Source organism: Rhopalosiphum padi, chromosome 2, assembly GCF_020882245.1.
Source record: "Rhopalosiphum padi isolate XX-2018 chromosome 2, ASM2088224v1, whole genome shotgun sequence".
NCBI classification, from domain to species: Eukaryota; Metazoa; Arthropoda; class Insecta; order Hemiptera; family Aphididae; genus Rhopalosiphum; species Rhopalosiphum padi.
In genome coordinates, this window is record NC_083598.1 from 58,919,823 (window position 1) to 58,938,553 (window position 18,731).

An 18,731-nucleotide genomic window follows, 5' to 3' on the forward strand; every position below is an offset into this window, starting at 1 on the left:
TAAAAATATGTGAAACAAATACAGGATATACTTCAGATTAATAAATGTGGTAGCAAAAGGCGACACGAAATTAAAATTTTTGAACCGAACATATCAGAATAGTAATTTTACTATTTATAAATTTATAATTACTCAAAAATCGTAAAAAGTTTACGTGAATACGTTTTCTATTATGTTACATATGACGGAATTAGGTTTAATAGAAAACCAAATATTGTGTTGATATTCTCTTAAGAGGATGCGTAGTATTAGTTATCTCTCTCTAACCCACGCGCAACATGGCAAATTTTACGTTCACAAAAATGGCTATAACCATATTAATTTCTCAAATTAGAGTGAAATAACCTATTATAAAATTTAAAGTTAAGAATATTATCTAGAGCATCTCATAAGCGTTTTATTATATTTTTATTTTAAAGTAATGAGTATTTTAAAATTGTAAATTGTTTATACATTTAAAAAAAATCATAACTCGCTTTAAAATAAAAATATAATAAAACGCTTATGAGATGCCCTCGATAATGTTCTTAGCTTTAAATTCTATAATAGGTCATTTCCCTCTAATTTGATAAATTAATATGGTTATAGCCATTTTTGTGAACGTAAAATTTGCCATGTTACGCGTGGGTTAGAGAGAGATAATTAATACTACGCTGGCATCTTCTTAAGTAATTTATAATGTATTTATTATATTTGTAATAGTATTAGGTGGCTACTAAAAAATTACAATACTAAATATTATTATTTAACTAAATAATTATTATATTTTTTATTACTATATTCGTTTAGTTATTAGCATCACTAGTGTAGTAGTGTCATTATAGAACTCAAAATTTGCTTATTAGATATAATATTATAATTATTAGTGAGTCCTGGCCTGAACAGTAAGTAGTTACAACGACTTAACATTTGCATGATGAATCGTATCTTATGTTTTAATATTATGCTCTTATATAGGTAATATTAATATTATTATAAATTGCTTGCAGATTATTAAAAAAATATATTTTTATAAACTTTTCTAATATATGTAGTTGTAAACTGTTAATAGTAAAAATTAAATTATTTAGTACATTCATATTATAGTAAAACACATTAAATATTCGGATAATGTGTATGCTCTAGGATAGGAACTTATAGTTGTTTTTATACCTACATATTATCATTGAAATATCGGTGCTAAAATAATCTACATTTAATTTAAACTACGTCGCTAGTATACAAGTAAAAAATGTTAAATGTAAAAATATGCTTTACGTAAATCCATTATATTATTTAACATAAATCACACAAATTTAGAAGACGTACAGTAGAAAATATTTGGCACAACGTCGTATTTAGATTTTAAGAAAATAATGTGTTTATCAACAGTGCAATCGTATCCTATACATGTAACCTACATTAGTTTGTTATAAAAGTGTGAACATGTACATACCTATGTCTTATTGTTTATAAAGGTCAAAGACTAAAATATTTTAATAAGACACAATTGATTCAGTTTTAATTCGAGGTAATTTGTTGCTTCATACCATGGAGCTAATAAACAATATGTCCGTAACACCATGGTTTATAAACATAAGTAAAATATAGTTAGATACTAGAACATAATTTGCCTGCAATTGTTAATACCTATCTTATATTAGTTATATTATAAACTGAGAATTTCTTGGAAATAATTGGTGGGCCTTTTCAAATGATAAGTAAAAGAACCTATTTAGATATCACAAAAAATTATAGTTTAATGGTATAAATAAATATTTAAATGCCCATAAGTAATCAAAATTTAGTAAAATTACAAAATTATATTTGAAATTCTGAGCGAAACAATGAATGTAGGTATAGATTTTATAGTGAATTTTTTTTTACTTATTTATTTTTTTTTCTGTCATTAACTTTTTTGAAAGTAAAAATGTTTCGATTTTTAAAATAAGGATGGGTTTTGGTAGCAATTAATTAGATTTAGTTAGTACTTGGGAAAGGCCAAGGGGGGTCAAAAGTAAAACATTAAAAAGTAAATTTTACAATAGAGAAAAACAAAAAAAAATGAATGGGTATTTACTATTTAGTATTTTTATATATATTTTTGACAAAATTGATTTTGTTTTTTTTTGTGTAACTCCAAAAACCAATAACAATAGATTCTTAACATTTTCATCGAATATTTCTATTTAGAATACATTTTTGTCTTTTTAAGCTATTTATTCGCATACAAAATTTTCAATTTTTAGTTTTTTTTAAGAAGTATCGATTAAAAATTATTTACTGGGTAGAAATGCTTGTAAAATTATTATAAGAGCTCCTCATAAAACGTTAATTCTTCAATTAAGAAATATCAAAAATTATAGTCATATTATTTTTTATAAGTGTTTTACGAGTAAGTTGGAATTTTGACGATATTTATCAAAATCAAAAATATACAAATTATTTTGTACCTAGTAAAAAATTCATAAAATTGTTTGTTATTTTACTTAAGATTTGAAAATTTAATACAAGGTTTTTTATACGTTTTTCAACCTTAAACCTATATAAAAAAAAATCTTTCAGAGAGCTAAATTATTTTTTTTATAGTAAGTACTAATTTTTACGACATTTTAAACATTAAATTTTACATTTTTTATACCTATATAAGATAATTATTTTTCCACAAATAGTTTTTGATATTTTTTTGTATTTAAAAAAATAATAATAGTAGAATTGACATTTTTGATCAAATATAAAATTAAATAATAATTTTTTTTTAATTTTTAAACTTTCTTTTGAACTATTTAAAGGCATAACAATTTTTCAATTGTTTTGGTTTTTTTTTCTATAAATATCGATAAAAAAATATTTGGTTAAACTTAAAATCCTTGAGAATTTAATACTAGATTTTCAGATCTCTCATAAGTAGATATAGTTAATATACTGAAACCATAAAATCTAAAAAAAATATATAAATACAATATTATATTTAATAAACATTTTAAGTTTAAATTTAAACTAAATTACTAAATTAAACGATAAACAACGATGTTAATTATTTTGTTATAATTTAAAATATTATTCGTGGGGACTTAAAACTTTTACGTACCTATATTACATTAGGTATAAGTGTATAACCGGTATAGGTATTATACATTTTAGTATTATACTATATGCAATGAAATTTTTTATTTATTTTAAGATAATATCCATTTATACTATAAACAGTATAAACCTATTTTTACGCTGTTTTACGGTATTTACAGAAATGTGTTATTAAATGTTGAGTTATTTTTAGTTTTAAGTTGATATTATATGGTATAAATATTAAATGTATATTCTTATGATAATTAAATATTATTAATACTAATGTAGTAATGTCTAATAGACAATGGTACATAAAAATCAATATACCGTATTACCGTAATACTAAAAGTAAAAGTTAGGTACCTATATCCAAAACATATACTGGTATTTTAGTAATATAAACTGATTGACTGTTTCCGCTCAAATCGTTTTTGGCGTTCAATGATTGAATGATATATTGCTAAATTAAACTTCAACATTAACACACCCAAACAATGATCTACTCGATACCTAATAACAGCACAGTGTTACTTTGGCCTGACAAGAGTGGGGGGGGGGGGCAGCCGAAGTTATAGCCCCGAGCGCGAGGCCCGGACTTCAAAGAGGACTCAGTACCGGGCTAAAGTAACCAGATCTTATATTGGGTATGGATAAATTGCGACTAAAACAAATTTTTTATTTAGGGTAAATATAGGGTAAATTTAGGGTAAATAATAATTATTATTGCGCTTGTCGCTTGTATTCAAATTTGCCTACTTTCAGTTATGAAAATACCTATTGTTTTTCGATCTAATTCTATCAATATAAATAATCTACACATTACAATGCTGGAAAATTAAAACTTCTTTATTGGTCAATTGATTACTGGTTAAACTTAAAATGACTGGTTATAATATATTTTATAACAGTATCGGACATTTTATGAAACTTTATTAATATTACGCACAATTTATTGATCACGATTAACGAAAGTAAAGTATAACTTGTTGAATGACGAATGTAAAGAAAAAAAAGATTATTTATACTATATTATGTATTTATGTATTAATATTTGCAAAAAAATCAGTTAGTGTATTTATTTATTATATAATTATAAATTTATAACTAATAATTTTTCCTCAGGTATTGTAAAATGTTTTGAACGAAATTGGTCTATCAACCTAAAAATGTTTAGAGCGCAATTGGTAAACTGCCCTTATATTTTACCTAATTTTTATACTTAAATATAAAAATTGATCCAGGGGCCCTTAATTACTCTCTCGGCCCTGTTAGTAGTTAATACTCACTTACCTACTTTTTTTTTTTAAATAAAGCTTACATTTAAATAGGCAATCAAAATGAAAAATGTTTACAACTGCGCGGGCATAGATGCATAGTATATTATAAGGTCTATAATTATTCTATAGATAGGTAGCTAGGTAGGTGTAGGTATATTAAAATTAATTATCAACGTTTTGAATACTTATTATTCATTTATAGAAAAATATCAATTGTGCAATAAACAATATTAAAAATCAGATATTATATCTCTAGATAATAGAAAAATAATTACAAATAATTAGGTACCTAAGGTACCGAATAGGGACAAATGGACGTAGCCGTTTGGACGTGAGGACAATAGGACGTAAAAAATAAATACAAAGAAAATAAATAATATTATAATAGATCATCATCAAAATATATTAACATAACATAAAAATTGTTCAAAGGTATGTTAGGTATGACACTAGAACTAAAATATCAGTTTTACGCAGAATCGCTCAAAATATTTCTCTGCATTAAAATAAAATGTTGATCATTTTTTTTATATTATTATAAAAAAAAATAATTAATATAAATAACTATGTTTCACATTCATACATTTTTTAGATATTTTTAACAATAAATAATTTTTTTTATATATTTTATATACATTTTTACGTACCTAAGTACCTACTAAAATAAATATAAATAACTTTTTTTGATATTGTATTTTAATTGTTGGCGTACCTATTATAATAAAACATTTGTTTTAGATATATTTTTAATTTTAATATTTTATATAATGAAAAATTTATATATTTAAATATAAATGGCTTATTAATTTTATTTACTGATTTATATATATATATATTTTGATGTTCAATTGTCCCTACGTCCAAACGGCTACGTCCATTTGTCCCAGATCCGATCTAGCAGATCGCTAGGCACAAGTTGTTTCAATGTACTATTAAATAATATACTTCAAATTTTAAACATTTTTTGAGAGGCTTGAGAATGGAATTGGGAAATTACTGATCATGTGTATTTATTTACTTAATATTATAATTTATATTACACAACAAGTAGATGTAATGCAGTTGCAGTTGCAGCGTGTACAGAATATAATTAAATATTAATTTGATATGACGACATGACGTAGTTAGGCAGGCGTAATGTTATGTATTAACAACTGACAACGTTGATCTTTGTTTATAAAAAAAATATATGATTGTTATTAGTTATTGCATATTTGCATATCAATTATATTATAATATTAGCTTCAGCTTTTAGCCGTTTAGGCGCCTATGCATTATGGGTATATATTATGTCGTATACCGTATAAGAATAAAATACGATATATATTATACCTACAAAATAATAATTAGTTATAATAGCATGCCTAACTTTGTAACTTTGTAAATAAAATACTTTTGTGAATAATATAGCGTGTAAATCATACTTTTCCACAATACCCATTATATCTACCTACATAATCTATTAGATATTGTATATTTGTATACTATTCATAGCAATGTTACATCGATTTGGGGATTAAAATAATCTGAAATAAGAATTTCATTTAGTTTAATTAATGTTTTAATCAATTAAACACGAATATAATTGTTAAACGGTTCAGTAATCGGTAAATCATATTGAATTTCCAATTTGTTTTAAACGTGATACACGTAATGTGGTACCTTCATTGGCATATTAATGTATCTATTCGCTACGCAGATAGGACAAAAAATATTTTTTGTCGTCCAAACATAAAAAAATGTGGACGGGCCTTAGCGAATCCACTAATCCAGTCCCGAGTGTTCACCTTCACTTCACACCTCACTCATCAGGGTTCAGGCCATAGCTGCCGTGTTCCCAATTCCGTTTCGTGCATCGGTAAAAACAAGGTCAGATCCGCTTCGGGGTAACCGGGTAATAATAATACATAATATTATGTGCTTACGTATATATAGACATATAGTGTAATAATCCGTTTAAAATTACGTGTACAGCGCGCACACAAATCACGTCACATTATATTATAATAAAATATCACGACAAGAGGTACCTACTTACATGGGAAGTATTAGTTTCTGCATATAAGTAACGATGTATATTTATACCGTCCGAAGGTCATAGCCGCGACGGCACCACCACCGTGGCGTCGATAGACAGTCGTAGCGCGGGTGTATTCGATTTCGCTCTCCCCCCCGGAGGCGTTTTGCGATATGCCGCTGTCACGTTTGCTGCACTGCGTATTTACAACCCCTTGCCCACCGCTGACTACCAGACGTCCCGTCCGCCGGGACTCGGAAGGGTTTCCCCATTATCATCTCGCCAGTATGCCACTCGCTACTCGTCACCGTTTCATCCCAATATCGTTCCTTGCAGTTTCAATTAATCAGGAGATTGGTGCGAGAACTTTTGACACCTAAAAACGTCATCGTTTTATGTTTTTTTATTTTTTTTCTTCTCAATCTTGTACCGCGTATCGCACTGCAAAAGTGATAAACTTTCAGCATTCACACGTCGACGTGCCATGGAAACGAAGGATAAAGGTAAGAACTTTTACTTTTGTCAATATTAGTATAATATTAAGTATTTATAAATGTAGGGTGGTGTTTACAACTATTATATGTGTCGGTAAACTTGGAACTTTTAAGTTGCCAAAGGTCGTGTCACCAAAAAACCATTTCACAACTTCCCTGACTCAGCCACCACCTACACCAATCAGTCTCAATAATGCCAAAGTAAATGACTTTTGATACTTACTTCCTTATTGGCTGAATATTTGTGTCCTCTTATTCTTAGGTGGGAAATAACTGCTTTGTCTACTGTTTGAGGGTAGGAGGATAGTATTTTTAATCAACCGTACACTATTTTCTTGTTGTGTTAGTGTGTTTGTATAAAGATCAATCAAATCTATACTATGTTCAGATTTTAGATTCACAATATCTCATATAAGTTATGCTAGACACTCACTACTCAGAATATGAAATAATACTTTTTTCATTTCAATACTAAAATTCAAATTCGGTATCTATTAGGTAAACATATTCTAAATAATTAATTTGTAATATTAAAAATAGACTTATTACCTACCTACTAAATTTTTCAATATATATAATATATTTGTTTTCAATTTACTAAAGTTTCCATTGAGTTGGTCGTGTATTCTGTTTCTTCCCGGTGATTTATTAAGTTAGGTAGGTACTACAATCATTGATTAAGTATACATATTTAATCAATGCTACAATGTAATACTCTGCAAGTATTTATAATTTTTTTGTATTCTACATACTAACCTTTAAGATTTGAGTACCTATAATTATAAACATAAATCTAAATTAAGTATTATAACTATAAGCATTATTGTACTCATGTACAATCAGTGTTTGACATAGGAGGGGGGCTGGCTGGACTAGGGGGACTGAGTACTTAAACTAACTTTTTGGATACACTAGTGTACCACTTCTTCTTAGGGTGAACCCCCATAATTATGTGAGTTATATTTAAATGCTAGGGATGCTACTTTTTTATAAGTAGCTAGAGTATCTATTTTACTTTTTTTCCAAGTTATTAGCACTGTGTCAGTGTATTTTTCATCTGTTTACAATATATTTTATTTTAGCACATTACTTATATAGCTATATGCTAATTGTAACATAAAAATAGGTATATCAGTAGAAAATAGATTATTAAATAAAATAAAAATATTTTTCTTTAATTTTATAATAGTAAAACACTTAAATAAATAAGAAGACTAATAATACAACCCGTGTTTTTTCAGTTAATTTAAAATCATATTCTTTAGTATAGCTTATTAGTTTTGACATTTTATGGACTAGGTATATAAGTGGATTGATAGAAAATCTGGTTTAGTAGTAGTTACCTACTTAGGCATATATTATTATTATTATTTGACAATGGACACAGTTTTAAATTGATTAATATTTTATTGTCATTTTATATTTTAATATGTAGTGATTTAGAAAGAATCTATAGAAGATAGATTATATGTATACTTTATAATGATCAAATAATAAATTACCTAATCATTTAATAATTATGAAAATGATAGATATTAGTATTTATACATTTTTAATTTATTACTGAAGATTAATTTTTATTAATTTCATAAAATCAATTATTTTATCTGGTAGGATATGCAGATAATGCATTAAGACCTTTGGTAATACAATAAAATCAAATAATAAGGATCACATAAAAAAGACCTAAAAGACAGCTTCTCAGTCTTTAGCTATACGGATCTAAAAATATTGCTAGTCAGGTTACTATACAAACAATTTTCCATATTAAATATATCTAAAACAATTAGTTTTAAACAGGCAAATATGCTTGAAAATAGAGCATGACGTTGGATAACAACTTTGGTAAACATTTTCTGGTTTATTTAGGTTTATGTATCTAATTTAAATTCAATGTTTCTATATTTAAAACAAAGTATAGGTATTCTATAATGCAAAAACAGTAACTATCTAATAAATAAAAACTATTGTAGATTGCTTGTTAGATGAACAGTTTTTTTTAAATGTTAATATAATATGTTGTATAAAAAGTTATGTATGTAAATAGTTTAAGAACTTTAAATTAAGAAACTTAAAAATTTTAATTTTAATTTTGGATACGTATAATAAATTATTTATTTCACCACAATCTTAGTTCTAAGTTCTAAATTAATTTTAAATATTTGAATATTATGTATAAATAATGTTTTTAAAATAAATGAGAAAATTCAAAGGAATTATTAAATATAGTACGATGCCTTAAATATATTTTATTTTTAAATGTATATTAATAACCTCAGATTCCAATACATTTGTTAGATGAATAAAAAAAATGTTATACCTTTTATAATGTATGTATTAGTATTTCTCGGTGACCAGTTATGAGTATTTGGTAATCTTCCCAAAACATTCAAATTTTTTTTTTTTAAGTAAGTAGTATGTAGTTCTATCAGTATAGGTGGATATAGAATATGTAGATTTAAAATATATATATAAATAATATGATAAATATTTAACTATTAATCTATTGCATATGCATATCTATACTTATGAGTTATGTCTTACATCAACTTATTACCTTTAATATTATATCAAAATTTAAATACATTTATAGTTTTATATATATTAATTCTGTAACTAATACCTATATACCATTATAATATTATTAGCTATAAACCATAGAATAGAAATTCTAAATGTATAAACTATTCAGTTGTTATTGTCTTATTGAGTACTTACATTACATATATATCAACGACATGCTTTCACAAAATCCTAAAATGTATGATTTATTTTTATCAAACTAGTTTTATTTTAAAGATCATAGAGATGTATTGATATAAAAACAAGTTTAATAAAAATAGTGTTTGTAGATACAAATTATTTGTGATCTTATGTATAAAATAAATATTTTAAAACAATCAAAGAGAGTTATTACTAAAGTAAATTTCTCAAATATATTATGTAAGGTACAATTACTTACTATTAACCTACCTATTTAAGATAAAATCACAATCTTTAGGTTATTTTATTTTGTGTATATAATATAATATTTATAATTGTAACCTTAATTTGTCTTATAGGATCACTTGTTTCTTGACAAAAATTAGAATTTTTCTTTAAGGTAAAAACTTAATAATTTTGACATATTATGCCATATTCATAACAAACATTTTTGTATCAAAATAATGTTCAGTTTTAGATCTGAATTATAAATCACATGATTTAATTTACTAGATAAATGTTATATGCATTTTAGATTCTATCCTAAGATATAAATGTATTCTTTATTTTGACTTTATATTTTTGTAAACCAATTCTTCAAAAAGATATTGATACTAAGATTAGTTTTACAATGATGCTTTTTTATGTTTTTCATCACATTTTGGAATAATAAAAATGTTCAATCATTCACTTTGTTGATATGGCTTGGGAAGGTTTCCTGTTGTAAATTGTATTTAGTTAGTATTTTGAGGATTAAAAAAGTATAAATAAAAAATACTTGGAAGTTACTTCGTTTTATAGTAGGTGTCATTGTGTCAACTTTATTTACTACTTACTGGTTTGGAGTAGGTCTTTTTGAATGTGTTAAATTTGAATTAAGTGTTAAATCATATTACCTATGCAATTGATTGAATTGAATTGTATAGTATAAATCTCTAGGGATATTTTATTATATATATTTATATCCGGTTTATATTACTATTAGCATACTATAAATATTATCATTGCTATTAGTAATTTTTAATAAGGTAGATTAAATGTATTTTTGTCAAAAACAAATCATATATAGGTTCATGGTTCACATAATATACTAGGCCGGACTGGGTTAAAAATTTCTTTTGGGAAAATAAAAAAAATCGGCCCATTTAGGTATATACCAATAAAAACAACCTTAAAAAAAACGTCCCAACAAGTACAAGCGGCCCACCGGGAAACTCCTGGTAACTCCTGGTATCCCGCCTGCCCAGTCTGGCCCTGATAATATATATACAAATACAGAATCTATTATTATAATTAATAGATCAGAATTCAAAACAATGAAGGCATTTAGGTACCAATTCAACAATGGTTCGAAAATTCACTAACTTTATCGTGCTATATTATTAATTATACTATCTGTTATTAACTTACAAGTCAATATTAATACACAGGTAAGAGATATTATTAGTGTCTTGTTATAATCACAGAATAGATTAAATAAAATATAATGTATAATTAGCTTAAAAATAATTTTAATAGTTAATGTGTAGTGACGTAGTGTACCAATAGTAAATCAGTTAATAATAATATGCAATATTGAAAAGTTTCAATACCTACTCTACAAATAATATTTTAGATTCTGAGCGCAGAGATGAATGTATTGGTTTTACAGTGATGTGTTTTTTTTTCATGTGCGCGCGATAAGTAATCGCTTTTCAATTTTGAAGGTGGTTTCGGATAGTAAATTGGATCTAGTATTTAAAGGGTTCAAAATAAAAAATTACCAGTATTTTTCAAATTAATTTGGAAAAACGGGAAAATTTATGCAAATATAGTTATAAATATAATCAATTTTGTTGTTTTGGTGTAACTCCAAAAAGAATAGTCGTAGACACTTGAAATTTTCACCAAATGGTTATATGACCATTTTTTGTATATCATAAATTGTTTGACCATCTTGCTTAGTTCAAAATTACTACTTACAATTCTTTGATAAATTTATCACTCTGTATACGTTACTAACTTTTTTTTTATCCAACGTGGTATATTATCTGCTAAATTTTGCAATTCATTTTTCACTTCACCACACATTTTTATCATTTATAAATAATAATTACTAATGTGCTAAAAAGATTAAGTGACAAATAACATTTAAATACAACCACATGAATAATTAGTAGACAGCCAAATATACTTATCACGTACGTTCACGTGATAGTATTTTAATTGTAATTATTTTACATGGTAAAATTTTGTCGTCTAACTTATTAAAATAAATAACCTTAAAGACATTCAATTACTCTATAATAGGCTGCTGTATTTTTGACGAAAGACCTCTATTGAGTCACCTGATCGATAATATATAGATTATAGGTGGTTTTCATCCATTACTTTATTATCTCTATCAGAATCTTTAATAACTAGTGGATCAATGCTGACTGACTTGGTAGTGTCTGGCAAAGGTTTAAGTGGTTAGGTAACCACTTAAGTATACTCTACTCAAAATAAAATGTATTATTTCAACTATCGAATTATTTTGTTATTGTTTATATACATCTAACATGTTACTTATCGATGACCTACCCCGAAATATTATGTTGTATATAGGTAAAATAAAGAACGACGTCTGATTGTATTCATACCTTTAAAAGTAAAATGTTTAACTTAGACTGCGATTTTATGAGAAATGGGAACGTGATTGAAAATTTTATATACTATAATACCTATAAGATATATAATTTATTGCCCATAATGTATTATATTGTACGTATAATATCAATAAGCAATAGATGACACAAACCTGTGAACAAGTTCAATACCAGATTGTCCTTTTTAGATGTTAGACTATCGCATTTGCTCGTGCATTAGTATGCGATTGAACTGAATTATCGGAGAAAGTTCTACAATATGACATTATACAATTATTCTTATAGCAAATCTGTGTTACGAATTTACGATATGTATACTTTTTAGTTTTTTTTATCTCTTTGTTATATCAATTATCAAGTATAAGGCTATTGTTCTTAATATTTTATTGGTGTGTAACTATTATTCATAATTTAATAAATACCAGATTTAATATGTATGGATCATACACGTGATAAACTGATACCTGAACCATTAGGCTATAATATGTATATATATACACGTAGATTGTAAATATACTTGCTATTGTTAATACTTTACTAATTAACAATTTTTTATACTTAATAACCTATATATTAATATGATTTGAGTGGTTTATTTTACAGTTTTTGTAAAGACTTCCAATTTATTAAATAAAAAAATGCATGTTTGTGATACTGTGTTTAGATTACATGATAATAATTGATTAATAATTAATTTTGCCTAGTTCATGGTTAGATTTATTAATTTAATAAATTTAACAATTATACGATTAGGTATATTAAGTCACGCGAATTATATCTGAATCTATTTGAAGATTTTCTATATAATTATTTATGTAATTTTTATGTATATATTACTTTAGTATATATTTTTAAAACAAAATAATAGACATCTATTCAATAAATAAGTTAAAAAAATAATGTTTGTGTATAAATATAATTTACAGTCGAACTTGGTTAACTCGAAATTGAAGGGACCGGGAAAAAAGTTCGAGTTATTCAAGAATTCAAGTTATTCAAATTAAATTTATATTCTACTGCTATGTATTTATTATAACTAAAGTAATGTAATAAAAAATATTTATTATGTATTTATTTATGAATTATGTATATGTTGTTATGTATGTATAAACAAAAATGAAGTTAGAAAATTATTTAAAAAAGGTTTTAAAAACCTTATTTTATAGATAAATGAGGGAAATATCACAATTTTATAATATTAATAAAACTCAAAACTTCAAGTTATCCACGAAAATATTCGAGTTAAACAAGATTTTTTACATTGTTTAAATAGGAAATTCTAGGGACCGGAGTATAAGTTTGAGGTATCGACGATTTCGAGTTAAAGAAGTTCGAGATAACCAAGTTCGACTGTATAATTAAATAAAGAACTGTATATTTTAATAGTTAATGCTGACTATATATTTTTAGTGTTATTATTGGTTATCGTACATCAGTAGTCAAAGTAAAGTGTTTATTTGTATTATATTTTACTTTTTCAGTTTATACGTTTAATATTTTAATGTTTCTTTAATTATTTAAAATTTACCTTAACGATCTATTAATTTTTATTAAAAAACTTTCTTAAGTAGGTATAGGTAATAAAATGAACTTTATTATTATTACGATCTACGAATATTATAGTCATGGAGAAGCAGAGTGGACTATGTTGTGCTAGGCATCCTTGGTTTAAATGGGTAAACCATCGTGGATTATAGAACCTCCGGTAATATCTTTCTCTAAATAGCCAATTGTCTAGGAAAAAGGCTCCCATCCCTCAAATCAGGCATGGTAGAAACCACATCTGCCCAAGTAAAAATTCTTCCATATGAAAATAAAATTTCAAATTATAATATGATTGTTTGCGATACTTATATATTATTAATTATTATTGCTGCTTTTAAAAGTGCGTGTCTTAGTAGTTTGGAACTTCAATTCAAGATATTTCCTTAATGTTTCAGTTTCTGTAATGCGTTGTGAAAAAAATTAAACTTAAATTTCTTGCCTAGTTATTTAATTCATTTAAGAAATAAATTTCTATTTATTTTGTAAATGAAATACGATTTGCAGATACGAGATCGAGTATATTATAAAAAAAACTTTAGAAACATGCTAAAAAATTACCTGTATAGTTATAGTAGCTATACCAGCGTTTCCCAACCTGGGGGTAATTACCTCCAAGGGGGTAAAAACACGATTTTTTGAGGGGTAAAGGTTAAACTATTTATTTTAATTTTAAGTACTTATTATCTATTTAGTCATGTGTACTATGACTGTAAATGTAATTGTAATAATTCTTGTTTTCTTTGTTTGAAAAATTAAAATCAATTATAACTAAAATCATTATCATATTTTGTTTTTGTTATTTTTTTACTCAACTTTTTTCGGGAGGGAGGGGTATTAGTTAATATCTAACCTGACTTATGGGTAATAATCTCAAAAAGGTTGGGAATCGCTGAGCTATACGGTATGTATAGTTTATATCTACTCAATATAAAACATTATAATGTAATGTATTATAAATATATAATATATTATGTTTATTCATTAATTAAGTATACTTAATCAATTGTATAATATACTTAATTATTTAGCTATCTATCATAGTAATTCATAATTCATAATAGATATTTTAGTAAGTTAAACAAATTAAATTAATTTGATTATATGACATATGATTCAAGTTTTGGTGTAAAAATTAGTCTATCACGTATATATATATCGTTTTATAAATATAGATATAAATGTATACAATTTGTATAATATATACATAGTTAGTAATTAATAATAACAATTTACTGTGTGAATGTATTAATTTTAAGATTTTTAATTGTTAATAAATGTCTCAATTCGTTATTTATTGATCACTATAAGCATAAAATACAATTTAGTTATGTGATATTTATTGTTTACGAGTGGATATTAACTTTTTTCCATGATTAATACCAAGGTGACTTAATGATGTTAATTATTGATCAATTTTGTCGTAATCGCATTGGTTGTGTTAACTGATAGCCATTAGGTATCGACTATTAATATTTTTCAAGTGGTTAATGCTCATATTTACTACATAATACTCTTCAGTGTTCTTATAGTATTTAATACCACTGTTAAATACAAACATATAATACTTATCTAGTATACAGGATGATTCACCAAACATGCTCACCCTCATTTTTTATTCTAATGAATTTATTAAAAATCTGATTTTGAAACTTTAAAAATGTATACGATGTACACACATAGGTCATATTTAAAAATACTAGTAGCTCGACTAGTAGGTACTTATATAGATCTTTTACCATTTTTAAGAAGTGTTTTGAGGCGATTACTATTTGCATTTTTTTTGTATGAGAATCATCCCTTCCTTAAATTGTTAATCAGGTGACTTTTTTGAAAATGTTTATGTATCTCAATCGAAAACCGAACGAGTAGTTTTTGAGTTATTTAACTTTGTGTGTTTTTAGGATACTATATGTTCTGAATTCTCACATAATATTGTCTCCATTCTCCAAGACAATGAAATTGTTACAGATATACAATATACCACATTTGCGTTCAATAAAACTAATTTAGTATTGTTAGAACTAATGTTAGAGTGAATTTACCTATTATTAAAATTAAAGGTTAGAATATTATCTGTGTTTAAGCATTGACTTTTTTCGATATTTTAATTTTTAAGTAAGATTTGAGTATTGTAAATATTACAAGTTAAAAATGTTCATTTCTAACTTAAAAATTAAAATATCGAAAAAAGCCAACGCTTTAGCACAGATAATGTTCTTACCCTTAATTTTGTCTTGATAATAATAGGTGAATTTACTCTAAGATTAAAGCTAATAACACAAAATTAGCTCTGTTGAATGACAATTTGTTATTTTATATGCTAGTAAAATGGAAGTAACATGTAGGTGAGGAAAGAATCTTCCAAAGGCTAATCGGTCTAAGATAATGGGCTTATAGAATAAATGGAGGCTACGATTATTTGAAAACTGAAGAGGACTTTGCATATATATCGTCTCCGTTGCCTTACTGATGCACAAGTGTGGTCTGGTATATAAAAGTATCCGATCGAAATATGGAATATTTATCATAGTACTCGTATTCATTTTTAACTTTATGGACAATTTTCAATAGTTTTCACTAGCTAAAAGATTGTGATAATTAGGCAATATCACTACCTACTAACTTTGAGTCGTAGGTATAATAAAAGAGCAAATATTTAAGTATAAAAAGAGCATTAAATAAATGAAGCACTGTAATACCTCTGCACCCTAATTAGTCTGCGTCTGTTAACGCATAAAATACCATAGTATATTTTTAGCAGATCCAATTTTCTGTTGTTAGCTATAATATTAGAGTGAATTTGGCCTATTATACAACTTGAAGTTAAGAACATTATTTGTATTATCTCGTTGCATTTGTACGATATTTTTGTTTTCAAAAAAGTTATGAGTAAATATAAAATATTGATATTTAAAATTGCTTAAATGACTTGTATTAAACTTACATAAAAATGAATATATCGTGTTGTAATAAACCAATGAAAGAACAAATATGCGAGTGGTCATGTCATCTATTGGTGAATTACTCTGTTTAATATATAGTAATTTTATATACAATTTTTTTTATCGAATTTTGGCATTGTATGCTTATACAGTATAATATATCAATTTTTTTTCTGAAATAGTCAATAATACATTATAATAATATTAAATATTAAAAAGCATTTTTTGCATATTTTAAACAATTTAAAAAATAATTGATACATACTACATAGAAGTAAGTAATTATACTTATTATAATAAATATTTATTTCAAAATTTAAATTGACTTATTTGAACACTAAAAACTTATATCATGTTTAATGGTTTTTATTCAATGAAAAGTGTTCAATATTAGGTAACTAAATCTTTTTTTTTAAATCGTACACAATATAAAATAGCAAAATATTTTTATTAGTAATTTACTTTTCGCTATTTCGTGTTTAGGCCTCTGTTTAATGAACTCAGTGCATTTATAATACTTATTTTTCTTTATAATTTTTGTCATTAATCATGATAATACAAACATAAATTACTCGAAAATAATCATCACATTGACATTAGTACGTTATTATAATATTATATTTGTATAACATAATATCTTTCTTTTCGTTTTTTATGTAGGTATAAATAGTAAATAATTTGGTATTTATTTAAAGTATAATGTGTGTTACATTTGCAGTTGTGCCCAGATTATAACTATGCAATGTAACTAAGTTTAAAATGTACTTTTAACCATTGGTATGTATACTTATTAAATATTATAAATTATTTTCTTGTTACTGTTTATTTATCATACTCTATCTTTGAATGTGCGGTCACTAGATCAATTTATTAAGAGTTGGACCAAACAATGTGATATGTGTATTATATATATATATATATATATATATATATATATATTTCTTGTGGAACAAAAGGTTAAGTTAGGAGCGCAGTTGTATTTGTGGTTTTTTCAATAGCAATTTTCTAAACATGTTCGTCAGTGAAGTCTGGCGAAGTGTAATTTTGTTATTTCAATTTTTTTTCATTAATATTTTTATTTTTTAAATATAACTACCAACCTATTAAATAATTTAATATTAATAAGCTGTATTTCTTATAATGGATCATATTGATCGCAAAATGAGATAGGTACTTAAAATATTTGATAAAAACGTATAATTTTTAAAATATTGAATTTAAAAAAAATGTGTGCTTAAATGGAGGTATCAACTTTAATATGTGTATATAAATAAACAAACGGCATTAAAACATTTACTTGATCAAACTGTGGAGCTTAGTTGGTATAATTGATTTAAGTAATTATTATTAATAACTATTTTAATTATATTATTACTTATGACTAGTACGACTCATACTCGTATATATGTATCATGTATTATATATATTTTATTAAATATTTTGTTGAAGTTATTTTCCTTACGAATTATTTGGTTACTTATAAATATTTAACGATAGGCAGCTTATTAATTTATATTGTAATGTGGCAAATTATAATTATGCAATTATTGTTTTTATACTGCACAACAAAAAATTATTTTTTAAATCATGGTTTTGGTAATGAAATTATCATTTGAATTTCTTAAATGTTATTATTTGTCTGTTGTTTTATATGAAATATATATTATTCAAAACATTCAATATTTTACACAGCAGTTCTAACTTATAAGTTATAAATTTATAATACTACTATATGAGTTGTAGTGAGTGCATAGTGCACAGTGCACACAGTGTACAATTTAATTATACAACTTATTGGTATTTAGTGATACAACTTTTTTTTTAATGTATTTTGGTTGTAAGATAAACCAGTTGTCATTTGTTCAAATACAAATGATTGTTTATTCTTAATAATTTAAAATATTATAAAAAAATGCAGTATTTTTTGTTGCTTAACTATTCCTTAATTTATATGTCATTAAATATTAAAGTATAAAAATTAATTACATAATATTTTAGCTTAAAAGAAAATTTATTTGTTCCCTGCAGTATGGTAAGAAAAATAAACCGCTTAAAATTATTTCCGATCTGCTGCACAT